The sequence below is a fragment of the Cajanus cajan genome, chromosome 1, assembly GCF_000230855.2.
Source record: "Cajanus cajan strain Asha chromosome 1, NIPB_CcT2T_4, whole genome shotgun sequence".
Classification (NCBI taxonomy): domain Eukaryota; kingdom Viridiplantae; phylum Streptophyta; class Magnoliopsida; order Fabales; family Fabaceae; genus Cajanus; species Cajanus cajan.
Window position 1 is genome coordinate 353,133 of NC_138517.1, and position 17,959 is coordinate 371,091.

A 17,959-nucleotide genomic window follows, 5' to 3' on the forward strand; every position below is an offset into this window, starting at 1 on the left:
TAGAATTATGGATTTGCTTTTAAGAGTAGTGTGTAGGGATGACAATGAATAAGGTCTCACAGAACCCGTTCATGTATCTGTGTTCAAAAACAATACTCATACCTAATCCTATATTTGCGCACATTACAATTTTAATTCTCATCCCTTTACTTGTTAAGCACCTATACCCATACCCACATTCGTGACCCACATTTTATTTGTGTATAAAGTAAATAAATTAATAAAGAGATAACATTTCACACAAGCAAATATAATATTAATTTTTCATGTCTTTAACATTACAAAAATCTAACATAACAATTCATATAAATAAAGATTACAAAACATTCAATTCTTGTAAATAAACTTTAAAAAAAAATCAACATAATAAAAATTATACTTAAACTTCTAACATCATGATCATGTGTTAACAATATTTTTCAAGACCTATGAAAAAAATTATACAGAAATTAGTTAGATTAAAATTATAGGTTAAATTATATACTATACATTTAAAAAAACACAAATATATAGACATTTAACCTCATCATCAAAATTAACTTCAGATTTTTGCAAACGCTTTTCTTCCAAGTTTATATATTGTTTTGGTCTAGTAATACTAATAAAACATGACAAGAAAATGAATGATTAGACAATTTAAATTAATAATTAAAATAAAAAATAAAAAATAAAATAACTTTCATTAAATAAACAAAGTTTAATTATTTATTACATTATTACTTATATTTCAACTAACTTTATATGCATATAAGTGCCTCTAGAGTAAATTCATAAAGCCAGCACGATGAGAACTTAAAGATCTATCTCCTGTGCTAAATGCAGATTCTAAAGTCACAATTGAAATTGGGATTGCCAAAACATCCTTAGCTTGCAAAATTGGACACTTGATCCTATTTGTTTTCCACTATCAAAAAATGTCAAAAGTAGTACATATAAACAAAGCTTTTTCTTCCCAAGTATAGCTCTATTCAGACTTTGTTTATGTTTCAATTGTATCATTCACAAATGAATCATAATCACTAAGAAAATTACAAATATTTAAATTATCCAAGTTTGACTCATTGACATTTACTCGTGAGGTTGAATATTCCACTATTCCCTTAGCTTTATTTTGATACTCTTCAAACATTGAATAACATAATTTTTTGATAATTGAAGATGAGCTACCATATAATATCATAATACAATTAAATAAATAAATAAATAAATACACACACACGCACATATATATATATATATAAATAAAGCTACGGGAGGGGGCGAGTTAGATACTATAATACTTGTACCCATACCCGTACCCACTAAATTTTGCAAGTCTATACTTGTCTTGTACCCATCCTCAAATAGGCAGATATTTACCTGTCCTAATATTTTGCGGATGCCCATAGGATCAAAGTCCATTTTGCCATCTTTAATAGCGTGATATGTTACAAGCCTCTTGTAATTGATAACAAGTCCTAGAAAACTAAATTTTAACAAGAGTAAATTACACTATCTTTTTCTGTGACATAAAATTCTATGTTTTTGAGATAAAATTGTTATATCATCCTCTTGTAACACCCTATTTCCTGAAATAATAATAATATTATTATTATATATTTATATTTTGGTCATAATTATTTTTATTATTGTAGGGGGGAAGTATTTTATATTATTTATTTATTTATTTATTTTGGGGGAAAAGAGAAGTGGGTCAAGAAGAGAAGCAGTTTGGAGTAACCGACCCAAGGGAAATTTAAGAAAGGGATTAAATAAAGTTAACCCTATTTGCCTCATTTTGCATTCTGAAGGGTTAGGAGAGAAAGAGAAAAGAATAAGGGAGGTTTGAGGAGGAGTGCTTAAGATCATTCCCGAACGGCAACAAAACTGTTCCGATTAACGCAACAAGGTATGAGGGGAAAGGCAATATTCATATGTGGGATTGTGATAGGGAATAGGTAGTGGGAGAATTCCCTCAATTCTTAGGATTTTTCTACTTTATTTTGTTTATTAATTTGATAATCCAATTATATTTGGGGTGGATGTATGGTTGTAATTTTGGTATTGTTTGTTGAAAATTGATGTCCTAATTGATAATTTAAATCCTCTTGAAATGCCTATTGGGTTAGGATTTATGAGGGATTGTGATGTTGTTAATTGATGGATGATTTCATGAAATTGATGTTGTATAATGTGTTTCTGTGTGATAATAATGATTTTTGGCAGATTGGATTAGAAAAATGGTGATTGTATGATAAATTATGGATTTTGGTATGTTCTGTTCGTATTTGGATTTTTTGGAAATCATGTTGGTGTCGGGCTTGTAACCTTCGCACCGAGCTCAAATTCATACTGATGAATATGAAACCCAAAAGGGGTTGGATCGGGCGTGGAGTATTTCACGTTGGGCGTGACTACCTTGGGGTAGTCTTTGTCAGGCCTTAAAATCGAGTGTGACTTCCCGACACCGGGCGCGACTCCTTGATGCCCGGCACGAGAGGAACCTAGAGCTATTGGGTTGCTCTTAGCACCGGGCAAAATAGTAATTTCGTCAAGAATGGATCTGTGACATGTTATGAAGGTAAATATGAATGTATGATGTCCTTGATGGTTGTTGTATAAATTAATTTAATGGTGTGTATGTGGGTGAGAATAATTAAGTATGAATGGTTTGTATGTGGATGAATGATATATAAATGTGGTTGTATGCAAATCTATTGTTGACTGTGCATTATCATGTATGAGAATGAGGAACAAATGTGGTGACATTAGCATGAGAAGTGGTGGATGCACATATGCTTTACCTTGACCTGTGTGGTGATTAATAAGGAATGCATGATATATATATATATATATATATATATATATATATATATATATATATATAAATACACTAACCTATTTGGTGATTAACACTATATCTATGCATGGCAATGGCAAGTCATGAGCAGTGGTGGATGCACATATGCATTACCTTGGCCTGTGTGGTGATTCATAGGGAATACATGATATATATGTATACACACCCTGACCTGTGTGGTGATTAACAGGGCAGTGCATTACCCTGGCCTATGTGATGGTTAACAGAGAATGCATGTTATACATATATATACACTGGCCTATGTGATGATTAATAGTGTGGCAGTGCACATTGGTGTCTGAGGAGATTGATAAGGTTTGCCCATTGTGCAACGCTCTAAGTCAATGCTTCTTAGGAGGTTGCAGTATAGATGCATTGGTGTAAGCATGATCATGGTGCATAACTTTGTTGTAATGTGATGATGGAATTGGATGGATTTGAAATGGATAATATATAATGCAATTGATTGATATTGTTAATTATATATGCTTATGGACTAATTTTGTATTGAGTGAAATTCTTTTTTGCAACTTGCATATGAATGCTTGCTTTTCTCACCGTACATTTGTGGCTTGTTTTAGGTGAAAATGAACTTGATGTGGGTGGCACTCAAGGTGCCGAGAGTTGAAGTATGGGTTACTATGATAGTGTGACATGGGACAATGGACTTACAATAGGAGTGTACAACTCATTTTGTTTTATCTTTCTTTCTTGTTTAAATTACAATTTGTAAACCTTTTATTTTATAAATTTGGTTTTTAATTTGATTGGTTCTTAGAAGTGTTTTAAATGTGGACCTGTTTTACTCAAGATAAATGGCTTTCTTCCTTGTTTTAATTGTGTTATATGTTGGGATAGAACGGGTGTCACACCTCTTCTCTTATGCTAAATTATAGTATTAATATAATTTAGTTTATTTAAACTTAATATCATTAAAATAAATTATACTTTCTATTTTCGAAGGATAATTATACTAATATTATTTTATATACTCCTTCTCGACTTATATATAAGTAACAATAATTCAATTTCATACACATCAATTCTTATATTTTAAACATGAACCTCTATCTTGCATGTGAGTGTTTTTAGAAGTAGTATTTGTAGAGATTTGTTAACTTTTTATATGATTCAATTTTTATTTATCATAATTATTTATGAATTAAATATTAATATTTTAAAATAAATTATCAATAATTTTTTTGTTACAATTCAAACTATTTATCATAAATCTAAAATATTATTTATAAATTTAAAAATATTTACGTATACTAATTTAAATATAATTTATATATTCTAAAATAGTATTTCTTTATATATATAATTTATTATAATTTTTAATTAATTTTTATATATTAAACACAAACTTCTAGAACATTTTTAAGTAGCTTTCTTTGACAAGATGATAGATTATTTATCATAAATTATAAATATTATATATATATATTTAAAAGTGTCTATTTATATACAAATTTTAAATATGATTTATATATTAAAATATAATATTTATTTATATATTTTATTTATTACATTTAGTACATATAATAAATATTTAGTCTGTGTATTACACAAATATAACTAGCATAACAATGAGAACATGATGATTTAATGAGAGATGAGAGAAAGAAAATCATAACCTTCTATATTATAGATAAAAACAATTAATGGACCACACTAAACTCAATTATAGACTCACAAGATTTTTAATTTAACATCTAATTTGATTTTGTAACATCCCAGCTTTCACAAACCATATTAAAATTATGTTATATAATTATTTTAATATTTTTAATATATTTATTAAAGAATTTTGATATTATTTAATTATTATATGAACTCTATTTTATTTAGGAGACATGATTTGTAATTACTATTTTGATTATTGATATATAGGAAATTTTTATGAAATATATTTTGTTAATAATTGTGTTTATGTTATTTGATTAAAGGGGAGAGATATGTTTTAATTATATTATTTTATAAGAAGGGAAGGAATGATGTAATAATCTTTTGTTAAATTTTATTATTATTATTTATTTTATTAATTGAGAAAAAGGAGTTAAGAGAAGTTATCAGAAGTTATAGTCATTTTTCATATATTTACTTTTCTACTCATTTCCTTGCCTTTTGAAGAACAAGGAGAATCCAAAGAAGAGGAACAATCGGATTCCGTCATGCTTCGACTTCTAGCCATTAAGGTAAGAGGGAGTGAGAGACCTCACTTGGGGTGTGGGAACATATGTTGGATAGTCGAATTAACCTTCGATCCCTAATGCATGCCTATAGGAACAGACAAATTGTGAAAGTTTTCTATTTGAATGCTTAATGTTTCTATTGTGTTCCATGATGAATGTTGAGCATGAATATGTGTTTAATTTTGAAATTAGATATGTTTGATAGCATGTTGAGCATAGATATATGTTTAATTTTAAAATTTGATGTTTGATAGAGCTCATATAATAAATTAAATAATATCAAAATCTTTCAATAAACATATTTAAAATATTAAAATAATTATATAACATAATATTAAAATTCTAAAATAACTATATTAAATATCAAAATAATTTTAAAAATATTTTATTTAAAGTATGAAAAATCAGGTGTTATACTTAAAATGAAAACAAAATTCTTGCCTTTCATATGAACAATAAATACTTTTTTGTTATTTATATCTTTAATCACACAATTTTTATCTTCAAATAATATTTTGTAATCTTTTTCAACAATTGAAAAATACTTAATAAATTTTGATTAATATCTTCAACGTATAAAACACCAAATTATTAATTTCAAACTTGAATGGAATATTGGAAAAGAGAAAAGAAATGTTTTAGCCTTTTAATGTCCAACTCTCAATAACAAACTTGCCATTTATGCCCATGAAGTAGTGGAAAAGTTACTAAAAGAAAGAGTGACATCTGTTAAAAAGAGAGCCTGAAATATCAAATAGATTTGGAAAAAGGAAGAAGTAGAATGGAAAGAAAAAATGAAGTGCTTGCCTTTTTAAGGTGCGACTTCATAAGCATCAATGCAAAGCATGCCTACTAATTTGTCTTAGAAAATTAGTTATATTTTGTTTGTTAGCAAAACATCAGCGGTCACATGCAAATTACTGCATACACACCCCAAAAGTGGGTAATGAAATTAAACAAAATATAAGTATTAGCGTGGAATGTGATAACTAGAATATATTATACCATGAAATATAAGCAAGTCGATGTGATACTTCTAAATTCATCTCAAATAGAGGATTAGCTTAATTTTTTTTCTTTCGGTATTTCTATCCATGTGGTTGATTAAAATTATGCGGAGAAAAGATAAATACTAGAAAAGGAGTTGAATAGTGTGTATAAAAGTTGCACTTTCTCATAGTAAAGTAGTAACTAGGGGTGGATATACGGACCGGTCCGGCCCGTTTAAGGCCCGGTCCGTAAAACCCGCGTTTTATACAGACCGGATAAGTCCAGTCCGTAAAATAAATGGACTTATTTTTTAAGTCCGTATTTGGCCTGCCAAAATCCGCGGATAACGGACCGGTCCGCGGGCCTAAATAATAGTTCAAAAAAATAAATTTTTTAAAAATAAAAATACATAAAATTAGAAGAAAAAAATATTTTTTATTTATAAGCTAAATTTTATCATACTAAAATTTATCAATAGTTAAAATGGTTTAAAATACTAAATATTAAAATATTAAAATAAAAATAATTACAAATACTTAAATAATAGTACCAAACTTTCAATAATAAAAGTATCAAAATGTCATAAAAATAATTCAAATGACAAATATATACCAACTAAACATAATTTTAATGTCATAATAATTTTAAAAAATTAAACACACAACTTAATATTAAAATCATAATATTTAAAAATATTAAATGTGAAGTCCACGGACTAGCCCGCAAGCCCGCGGATTAAATCTGCCAAGTCCGCAGACTTAACGGGCTGGGCTCAAAAATTAGACATAATCATACGGATTTGAAAAAAATGGGCCCGTTATCCACGAAATCCGCGGGCTTACGGACCGGTCCGCGGACCCGGGTCCATCTACCCACCCCTAGTAGTAACGCTAGTCAGATGAAGTGTAAAGAGAAATTAGATGGAGCACTAAGTATTTTTTTAGTGGTTCATCTCAATCACCAAGACTACGTCCAGTTCTCAATCCCATCAAATGGAGTTCCACTATCTTTAAACAAAGTTATAAGTATTTTCAATAAACCACATCTGACTCAATCTTGAGTATAATTTGACTTGTCTCTTCAAGCTTAACAACCAAGTATTTTTTTACAGACAAACCTCTTCAGACTCAACCAAGTATTCTTCTACATACAAGTCTTTATAGGCTCAACCAAGTATTGTTTTACAAACAATTCTCTCCATGTTCAACCTTACAACAATGGTTATAAAGGTTACAAAGATATTGTTTCGTCTTAGGGACAAGACGTGATACAATTAATTAAGTACAAAATATCTTTACAGAAAGAATGCATAAAAAATTGTACAAGATTTTTTTTTTCTGTAGTTAGTTCATCATCCTTATTTCTGTTGTTGAAGTTCTTTATATAGTAGTCTTGAGAACAATGACCATTGTAACACCTTGAGTGTTCCTCATAAGCTTGCTTCATTTGTCTTCCTTCCGAGTTCCTTGAGGTGAGAAGTGTTCGTTGAAACATTAAATGTTTACATTAATTGTATTTCACCAAATTTTTATTTCTTATCTAATTAACGAGGCTACTTATCAGTTTTAGAAACCAAATGGACTTTCTATATGGCATGTGTTAGCTAAGAGTATGTTCTGCATCAACCTTTATTAACTTTTTCTATGATTTCAAGGATCTGTCAATCCTTGTTTCTTGTGCACAACATGCCTACATTCACTTTAATAGATTTGTGAGTTTCAATAAAATTTCTTTGTTCAAATTGTTAGTGACTCGGTTAGTCATCCTCTAAATAGACGTTACTCTTAATAAATGATATGCATTTAACACTTTATGAAATAACATTATATGTTTCCTCTAGTGACACATCATTTGTCTTAATTGGTTTGCATCTTATACTTCATTAAATTTGTATTTTGCAAAAATATTTTCCTTTACAAAATTGTTTTGGTTATTAGCATTTAAACTTAAGAACTTGAGGGTCTAAGATCATCTTTTGACCTAATAAATTAAAGCACAAAAGGGTTTAAAAACACCTAATTGTGAACCTTGGATGCTGATGAAAACGGTTATTAGGAAGAAAGTAAGGTAGTTATCCCAAAAAAAAAAAGATATTGTGACCTTGCTAGCTTTGATAAAGGATGTCATAAAGGAGACACTAACTTTAATACGTTAATTGTCAACGATGATATAAGTGACATGAACAAAGATTCACCTATTTTTAATGAGGTGGATTGATCCAATTTGGATCATGGAATTAATAAAAAAAATTAAAATGCAAGCAACACAAGGAGCATTTAACAAAAAGAAAAAAAAACATGTGTGATGTCTAAGCCAAAAGAAATCACAGGTGTTGCGTGTGAGAAGTTGTCAGGTCTTTGTAAGGGAAAAATTCATGAAATGTTTTCAAATAATTCAAGGATTGAATGCGAGGTACTAGTTCATGAAAGTGAGCCACCTAAAGTTGGTGCGTGTGGGAAGGGAAGTGTTGATCGCTTGATGCTAAGGATATGATGAAAAAGGTTAAGGAAGTAGTGTTTTATTATAAGCGTTTGTTGGTTAAGCAGATAATAGAAAAAATGTTTGTAAAAGATGGGAATTAGAGGATGATACATAGTTGCTAGCTTCTGCACGAGCTTCTTAATGTTTTGATGATTTTCACTCCCTGTTTTTTTCTTTCATTGTATTGCTTACTTGATTGACTTTGAGAGTCTCAGGTTCATTATCTTTTGGGTAGATATGTTTATTTTTTTTATTATTTTTTTAGCGCATTAAGTTACTCTTTTATTTGTGAAAATGTTTTGGAAATTACTTTTTTTTGGTAATTACTAGGCTACATATTTGATTATTTTCAATTGTATTGGATATCTGATAAAAGTATCTGAATACCTAATGAACCATTTGAATAATCCATCATATACTTTCTATATTCATTTATTACACATAGTTGATTTTTGAAATACTGCAAAAGAAACATGGAATACTTGAAGAAGTATTCAAATACTCTAGGTAAGTATTTAAATACTCTATGGAAAAAAGAAAAAAAAAAGATTGAGAGAGAGAGACGGAATTGAGGTCATCCTTTTTTGAGTCATTATTTTGCTAGCATGTTAACTCATATATAAAATGCATGAAACAAATTGATTTTCATCATTGCTCCCTTAATCATTCTTAGAGTGGTGCAAAATGTGGCTAGTTTACTAAATACATTAATTTTGTAAGGAAAATGTGTCAATAATTTATAATGTTGAGCACTAGTTTGTCAATGCTAGCTAAATCTAAAAATGGGTATGTCTAACTAATGGGGTCCTAGGACTCAATAGTTTTTTTAATAAGAAAATTAGTATATTAGTATATATGAAACACAATTCATGTAATAGATATAAGAAAAAGTTGATAGCTTTTCTTACATGTTTCTAACCTCCCAAATGCAACAACAAAAAATTTCATGAGTTCCATATATTTTATAGTTGAGCATATAAGAAGATATCTGTGAACACTTTACATTATATAAAACTCATCCTAAATCTAAATAAAAATTTTACTTTCAAGTCACCACACAACAAAAAGAAAATTAAACATCTCAATACATAATATACGCACTTGTATAACTTGCCAACTAGTACTTTTGATAAGAATGTTGGAATTAAGGTAAGGATGATTTAAGTCACGACCAAGATATGTATATTATATATTACAACTCAATAGTGATGGAGCTTGTAACGATTTGATAGATCACAACACTTAATATAGTTCATCTATTACACAATGGAAAATAAGCACATAACTAATTTATGATTCTCATGCAACAATTATATAAATATCATGTAATCTATACATGTATAAGGAAAAAAACATTATAATAAAATCACAAATTCCCTTATAGGGTTATATACATACTTTATACACATATATAATCTACATCATATACATAGTTATATACAAAAATAAGCTCTACTCGACAGTCAAGTATCTATACACAACTATGCTACATTAGAGTAGCAATAACACCAAAGAGCCATCGTAACACTCCGATTTTCATACCTTACATTAATAATATTTTAGAGATTATTTCAGTATGTTAATGTATTTATTTTTGGAATTTTGATACTATTTAAGTATTCATATGAGCAATATTTTGTTATAAAGCATGATTTATAATTATTATTTTGTTATTTAATGTAATTATTTTAGAATTTTGATATTATTTATATGAACACTATGTTATAAATCGTGATTTGTAATTATTATTTTGACTAGTGATATAAAGGTATTTTTATGGAATGTATTTTATTTAGAAATAAGTTTATGTTATTTATTAAAAAGGAGGAAATATGTTTAAGTATATTAATTATTTTATGAGAAGGGAAGGAAGGACGTTGCGGTCATTTATTAATTATTATTATTATTTTATTAATTTGATAAAAGAGGAGTTAAGGAAGTTACGCTCTTATTCTGACTCATTTTTTCTTTCTACACTTCTGAAGACTCAAGAGAACCAAGAGGAGGAGATCACTAGAAAATTGCACGTACTTCATCTTCTGTTCATATAGGTAAGGGGGGAGTGAGATACCTCACTTGGAAGTGTGAGAGTAACTGTTGGTAGTAGGATTGACCCTTAATCCCTTGCCTGATGTATGCCTATAGGAATAAGTACTTTATGAAAGTTTTCTATTTTTCTTTCTAATTGTTTTGTTACATTCCTTGTGTAATTTTGAATGTGAATATGTATTCAATTCTAATAATGGATATGTTTGGTAGCAGGATTGACCACAATCCCTTGCCTGATGCATGCTCTTAAAAACAAGCACTTTTTAAATGTTTTCTATATGATGTATATGGCTATAAGAAGTTCCTTGTATGAGACTATGTAAATATGATGTGAAAATGTGAAAAGTGAATGTGTGACTTGTGACATGATAGTATGAGATAATGTGATATGGGATATGAGAATCTGTGAAAAGTGAAATGATGAGTCAATGAAGTGTAATGTGTGACATGCATCATATGCATTTATGTGATGGGTATGATGTGAAGTACACTGTTAGGGAAAGTCCTCCTTGTGTAACAGCTTGGGGGATTCCTAGGGGATAGTGCGGTTTGGATGTCTCGATTCTGCCCGTTTGTGAGCACAAGACGTAACTTGTGCAGCTTCGCTATCCCGACCAAACCCTAGCAATACATCCTTAGGTGTGTTGTTTATGTAGCACACCAATGATATGTGATATGTGACTGGAACCACATGCATGCATTTATGAGTTGAGTCCATGACATCATTACATGATGAATGACTGTATATGTGTTACTATTGTATGTGTAACTTGAATTCTCACCTGGTTAATGTGTAGTTATGATTACACTTATTATGATTTATGTGTGTGTTGCCTGGCTATTATTTTTACACCTGAACCCAAGTAAAATGTTTCTCATTCCCTTATTTGCTCTATGTGTGTCTTATTGTGTTGCAGGTAATCATCAGCATGAAGATGTTGGTGGTGAGGCTTAGACCTTATTATTGGGTATGCTTTGATAGGACATGTGACATCGGGGCTTAATTAGGATTAGTTTGAGGAAATCATTGTCTTTTGTTTATTTTGGAAAACTTGACTTTAATTCTTTGTAATTCCGCATTTGAGATTTGGCTTATGAATTATGGATGTGAACCTTTTACTCTTTTATTATTTGAAACAACTATTTTAACTATGAAAGTTTTCAATTATTCAAAATATTATGTGTTACATTTATTGTATATTTGGGGTAGAGGGTGTCACAACCATCTCTAGCATGACTAGCCACCAACTATCCAAGCAACCTGTTAATCCTGTCCTTCTTCCATATCAAGTATAATCATTGTAGTTCCAACCACAACAAAAACATAAAAAAAAAAGTAAGTTTGTGAAAGAATCAATATACAACTCACAAGTAAACAACTTACAACAATATAACACAAACAACTTAATTGATACTCATTACAACTTATCATATCAACTTTCAACTTATCAACAATACAACAGACACCTTACAACATAGGAAAATCTTAACAACTTTATCTCAACATGTTTAACATATCAACAATATACAACTAATGCATCGTTACACATGTCATTTACAAATATCTTCTACAACATAAGTGAGGAGTTTAAGTTGTTAAACCACACAAAGTCATGACATTTGACCTATCGTAACCAAGTCAAGTATAAACAACTTCATGTCTCTCAAAGAATCTATTTAACAACTTAATTTGATTTCTTATGTGTCGCCACTTAAACTAGGAAGTCTAGTACTACTGTTAAGGTAGAATAACTTGGATATGAGCCTTACACGACATTAGCATGCAACACAAAGCTTCCTATGAGATTATTTTATTGACTGCCTTCCAAATACTTCGTCCTTCCAATACTTAGTTAGGGATTAAGTCCTTGACCTTTTATTTTAATTAGTTGGTCATTTTACACATATATGTCTTGACCTTACCCATGTACAGATTCTACATAAAACCTAGAGGGGACAACTTAAAATAACTACCTATTAAGAATCCAACTCATTTATTGAAGGATTTTCAACTAGACTCGCAAAACACCACAACTTATATCCACACAATGGGGTATTTTAATTTTTAAAACATCTTTTACTCTCCTCTTGCTTTTATATATCTTAGGTATTTATACCAAATGTCTAACAACTTAACAACTTAATCAACTCTAGCATCATATAACACTACAAGAAAATTCGGTATTTCAGACGGCAAAAATCCGTGGGAAATGCCCAAAATCCGTGGGTAACGAGGCATTTCCGACGGATTACCGACGGACACTAATCCGTCGGTAAATTGGTCGTCTGAAATTTACCCACGGATTTTTATCCGTGGGTAACTTTCCCACGGATTTTCCCACGGATTTATCCGTGGGTAATTTCCCACGGATTTATCCGTGGGTAGCTTTCCCACGGATTTTCCCACGGATTTATCCGTGAGTAATTTCCCACGGATAAATCCGTGGAAAATTACCCAAAAATTATAATTTTTTTTTAATTTTAATAAATTTATTAATGTAACAACCCTCATATTTGGCCTTTCAAGGGTTCTATTTCACGATATTTCATTGTTTAGTGTGTTTTATCCTTACTTGTACAATTTCTGGGAAACTTCCCAGAAGGTCACCCATCCCTGTACTACTCCAGGTCAAGCACGCTTAACTGTGAAGTTCTTATGAGTTAGCTACCGAAATGTATATGTATGTTGTCAGTATAACTTGTACAAATTAATTCTTTTAAGTCATCCTCAAATACACAATCTCATATTTGTACTATAATAATAATATATAATAATTTTATATTACAAATAATAATAATTAATAATAATAATAATATATTTAATTATTATTTATTTATATGTACTTACTTTTATAATTAACGTCTACTTATTTTTATTTAAAATTATAATTTAAATTATTTAATTTTATAATTTATAATGATAATATAATTTAAAAAATTATAAATATTTATTTAATTCATACTTATAAATTAAATTTTAATATTTTAAATAAATTATTAATTAATTTAATATATTTATTTACCTTAAATCAAACATATAAAATTCAAAAAATGTATTTATCCTTGTTTTTTTTCTTCTAATTATCAACTATTAATAAAATACTAACTTAAAATCTTATCTAATTATATATAATATTCTCATATCAAATTTAAAATCAGATATTAGTTATACAAAAATATTAAGATCATATAGTAAAACCAGATATTAATTATACAAAAATATTAAGATCATATAGTAAATTGTCAATAAGATTTTCGTTAAATAATTTAAAATAATTAATGTTTCAATTATATTGTTAATTCACAAATAATTTATTCCAAAACTAATTAATTTTTTATATTAATTATTAGTAAAATTTAGTAACTTTTAATTTAACAATTAATTAGATCGATAAAATTTAACACACGCCATGAGTTACTGAGCGGAATAACTTTACCAAAGAATTATTTTATAAGTTATCTTAAATCAAACATATAAAATTCAAAAAATGTATTTATCCTTGTTTTATTTTTTAATTATCAACTATTAATAAAATACTAACTTAAAATCTTATCTAATAATATCATAATATTTTCATATCAAATTTAAAATCAGTTCTTACATTTTCGACAAATATAAATTTATTTGAAATATTTCATCAATAATATAGCTTTTCCTACAAAACTTTTCTCATCGAAAATATAAATTTTTCAACAAATTTAATTTTGTTTTATAAGAAATCATCTTCGATTAATATAACATTTTGTATATATGATTTAAGAGTAAAATATTTTTAATTTAACGGTTGAATTTACAAAATTCACATTTAATATAAAGTTATACGTCATCTTGTAACTGATTTTGTCTAAAAAATAATAGATAATCATACCCTTAACTGATTTTTATTTTATATATTCTAATTTTATTTGTAATAATATGATTATATATTTAAATAATTTAATTTTAATAATTTTTTAAGTATATTTTTGTCTTTTCACTTAAAATATTTGAATTTCCATATTTTAATTTGAATTATTTTTTAAGTATATTTTTGTCTTTTTGTCTTAAATTTTTGAATTTCTATATTGTAATTTAAATAATTTTTTATTTCTATTATTTATTAATTCTTTTCTTTTTTAATGTTTTATAACATTATTAAAATTTTATAATTTTAATCTCTCTAATTTTATCTTACTTTTTATTTTATAAATATAATTTGGATTATTCATTTTATAATTAAATTAATTTTTTTAAATTTTTATGAGTTTACATTCTAAGAATGTATTGAAACTGCTCAATTTTGAATTTAAAAAAAAATAATTTTTCATAGAACTTCCCACGGATTTTCCACGGATTTATCCGTGGGTAATTTCCCACGGACTAATCCGTGGGTAATTTCCCACGGATTTGTCAGTGGGTAATTTCCCACGGATAAATCCGTGGGAAATTACCCACGGATTTGTCCGTGGGAAATTATCCACGGATAAATCCGTGGGAAATCCGTGGGAAATTCTGTGAAAAATTATTTTTTTTAAATTCAAAATTTTATTAAATAATTATCCTATTTAAAGATATTAAATCAATCATAATTATGTAAATCAAAACAAGTTCATTCATACAAAATAAAATGTCATACATAACAAATAAAGTTTAGGAGTTCAAATTTAAAAATAACATATAGTACGATCAGTAGTAGAATTATAACATAATGTCTAATAATCAGAATATCCATGTTGTTACTATCTAATAATCAAATATTAAGGAATTTCAATACATTCTTAGAATGTAAACTCATAAAAAATTTAAAAAATTTAATTTAATTATAAAATGAATAATCTAAATTATATTTATAAAATAAAAAGTAAGATAAAATTAGAGAGATTAAAATTATAAAATTTTATTAATGTTATAAAATATTTAAAATGAAAAGAATTAATAAATAATAGAAATTAAAATTATTAAAATTAAAATTTAGAAATTCAAAAATTTAAGACAAAAAGACAAAAATATACTTAAAAAATAATTCAAATTAAAATATAGAAATTCAAATATTTTAAGTGAAAAGACAAAAATATACTTAAAAAATTATTAAAATTAAACTATTTAAATATATAATCATATTATTTCAAATAAAATTAGAATATATAAAATAAAAATTAGTTAAGGGTATGATTATCTATTATTTTTTAGACAAAATCAGTTACAAGATGACGTATATTTCCCTTTATCTATTACTATAGATAATCAAACAACTATATATTTAACTATTTTTCTTCTATTCATTTTCTCTGTCATTATCTCTACATTCTATATATAGATTCATTGAAGTTTTAAATACTCATATTTATACTCGTTACTTTGTATTTTACTGATTTACTTAAATATAAAATTCAGAAATCAATAAAATGTAAATTTAAGAAATTACTACAACTTAAAGAGAGATTTTTAAATCAATCAGTTATTAGGAACAAAAATAATTATTTAGTATAATTATTTTAACTTTAATGTTTTAAGTTTTAAATAAAGAAGATTTAATCTAGAAAAAAATCCATTAACCCCTACTTGAAAATTTTCTCAATAACGTCATACATATATCTCTTCTCAAATTTTTAAGTGAGTATTAATTTTCTTATTTATTTATTTAAGTGGCACATACAACTACTTATATAAGATAATACTGTTTATATACTATTAAGAGAAAATGATTTATTAATACAAATATCAATAATTAAATGAGATTTGATCTCTTATTTCATTATTTCAACTTTTTTGAAATTTATTTTAAATATCATGCACACTGTGATTTAAAAAAATATATTAAATTTAAGTAATAATTTTAAAAATGAATTGAAAAAAATCTTATTTTCAAAATTGAAGATCAATGAAAGTTTTCATCAAAATGACATAGTATTGGATGTAATTTAGAAATAAATGATAGATACATATATATGATTTGCGGAACATAATTTAACTTTTTCCCCCTTATTTAATTAATAACGTTATTTTCAAAGAGATGAGTGATTTTTAAAAATTAAAGAAAAGATGTGTTATTCTTAAATTTGAACGTCATGTGTTGGTATTTTTCAAGATAAGTAACAAAAAACACATTTACGCTAATTAGTTTATAATTTATAATAACCTAAACATATAATTATATATAGGTAATATAAGTCATACCTCACACACTTTGATTTATATTTATCTTATTTATATTTTGAAAACACCCATATAATAATGAAAATATTATATAGTGCATTGTTGTGTGTATTGATGCGATTAGGATTGGTTGCATTTGAAAAATAATTGGCTTAAATTTTATTTAATAATTTGAGACGTGGGAAACTCCATCAGAAATTTCAGACGGATTTTAATCCGTGGGAAACTTCGTCAAAAATTTTAGACGGATTGAAATCCATGGGAAATTCCGTCAGAAATTTCAGACGGATATAAATCCGTGGGAAATTCCGTCAGAAATTCCTTCATGTAAAAATCCGTGGGAAATTCCGTCCCACGGATCTAAATCCGTGGGAAATTTCCGACGGATTTTGGTCTGTGGGAAATAATCCGTGGGAAATTTGACTTTTTCTTGTAGTGTAACTTCACAACTTAATCATTTATCAACTTACAACTTAATAGCATAATCATCATTACACAACATGTCAACTTAAAACATAATGAGTTATCATCATACCATCTTCAACATAAAACTTAATCATCATTTTTCAATCATAAAACAACTTAGAACATCACTTTAAAACCATTCAACTTGCAATTGATGCCATCCCTTAGGTGTCTGACATTGTCGAGACAAGGGCTACTTATCTTGTCCATGCCTAGTGCCAAACTACCAATGTCTGATGTGGCTAAGGTATAACGTCTCCAACTCTCTTGTGCCTAGTATTGTAATAGCCCACGTCCAACCCCAATCAACTAGAGGGCTTATGTCTGAGTCATGCTCAATGCCACTCTATTGGCACTTTATGTCAATTCGATAAGGACAATTATCTTTCCCCACACCTGACACCATTCAAACTACATAAAATGAGATTTCAACCTGAGACAATTCTCTCTCCTTACATTTGATGTAGCCAATCTTTTGTCTTACATGAGCAAGACAAAGACCCCCTAATTAAAGCTAAGCACGCCTGACGCCCTGAAGATGTGCTTGATGCGATATCAATTTTTACACTTATGTAGAAACTAGTTTGCCCAATCTACTTGAAACACAACAAAAATCCAATATGCATTGCAATATGCAACATATAAACACCATGAAGAACTCATTTCTATCAGTAGAGACATCATGCATTCATCATGGATCTATAATCAACGTATTCAACTCATAGCAGCTTTAAGAGAAACCCCAACTTCATAAATTATCATCTCATAGATTTCAACCAACAACAACTATAAACCAATGATTCT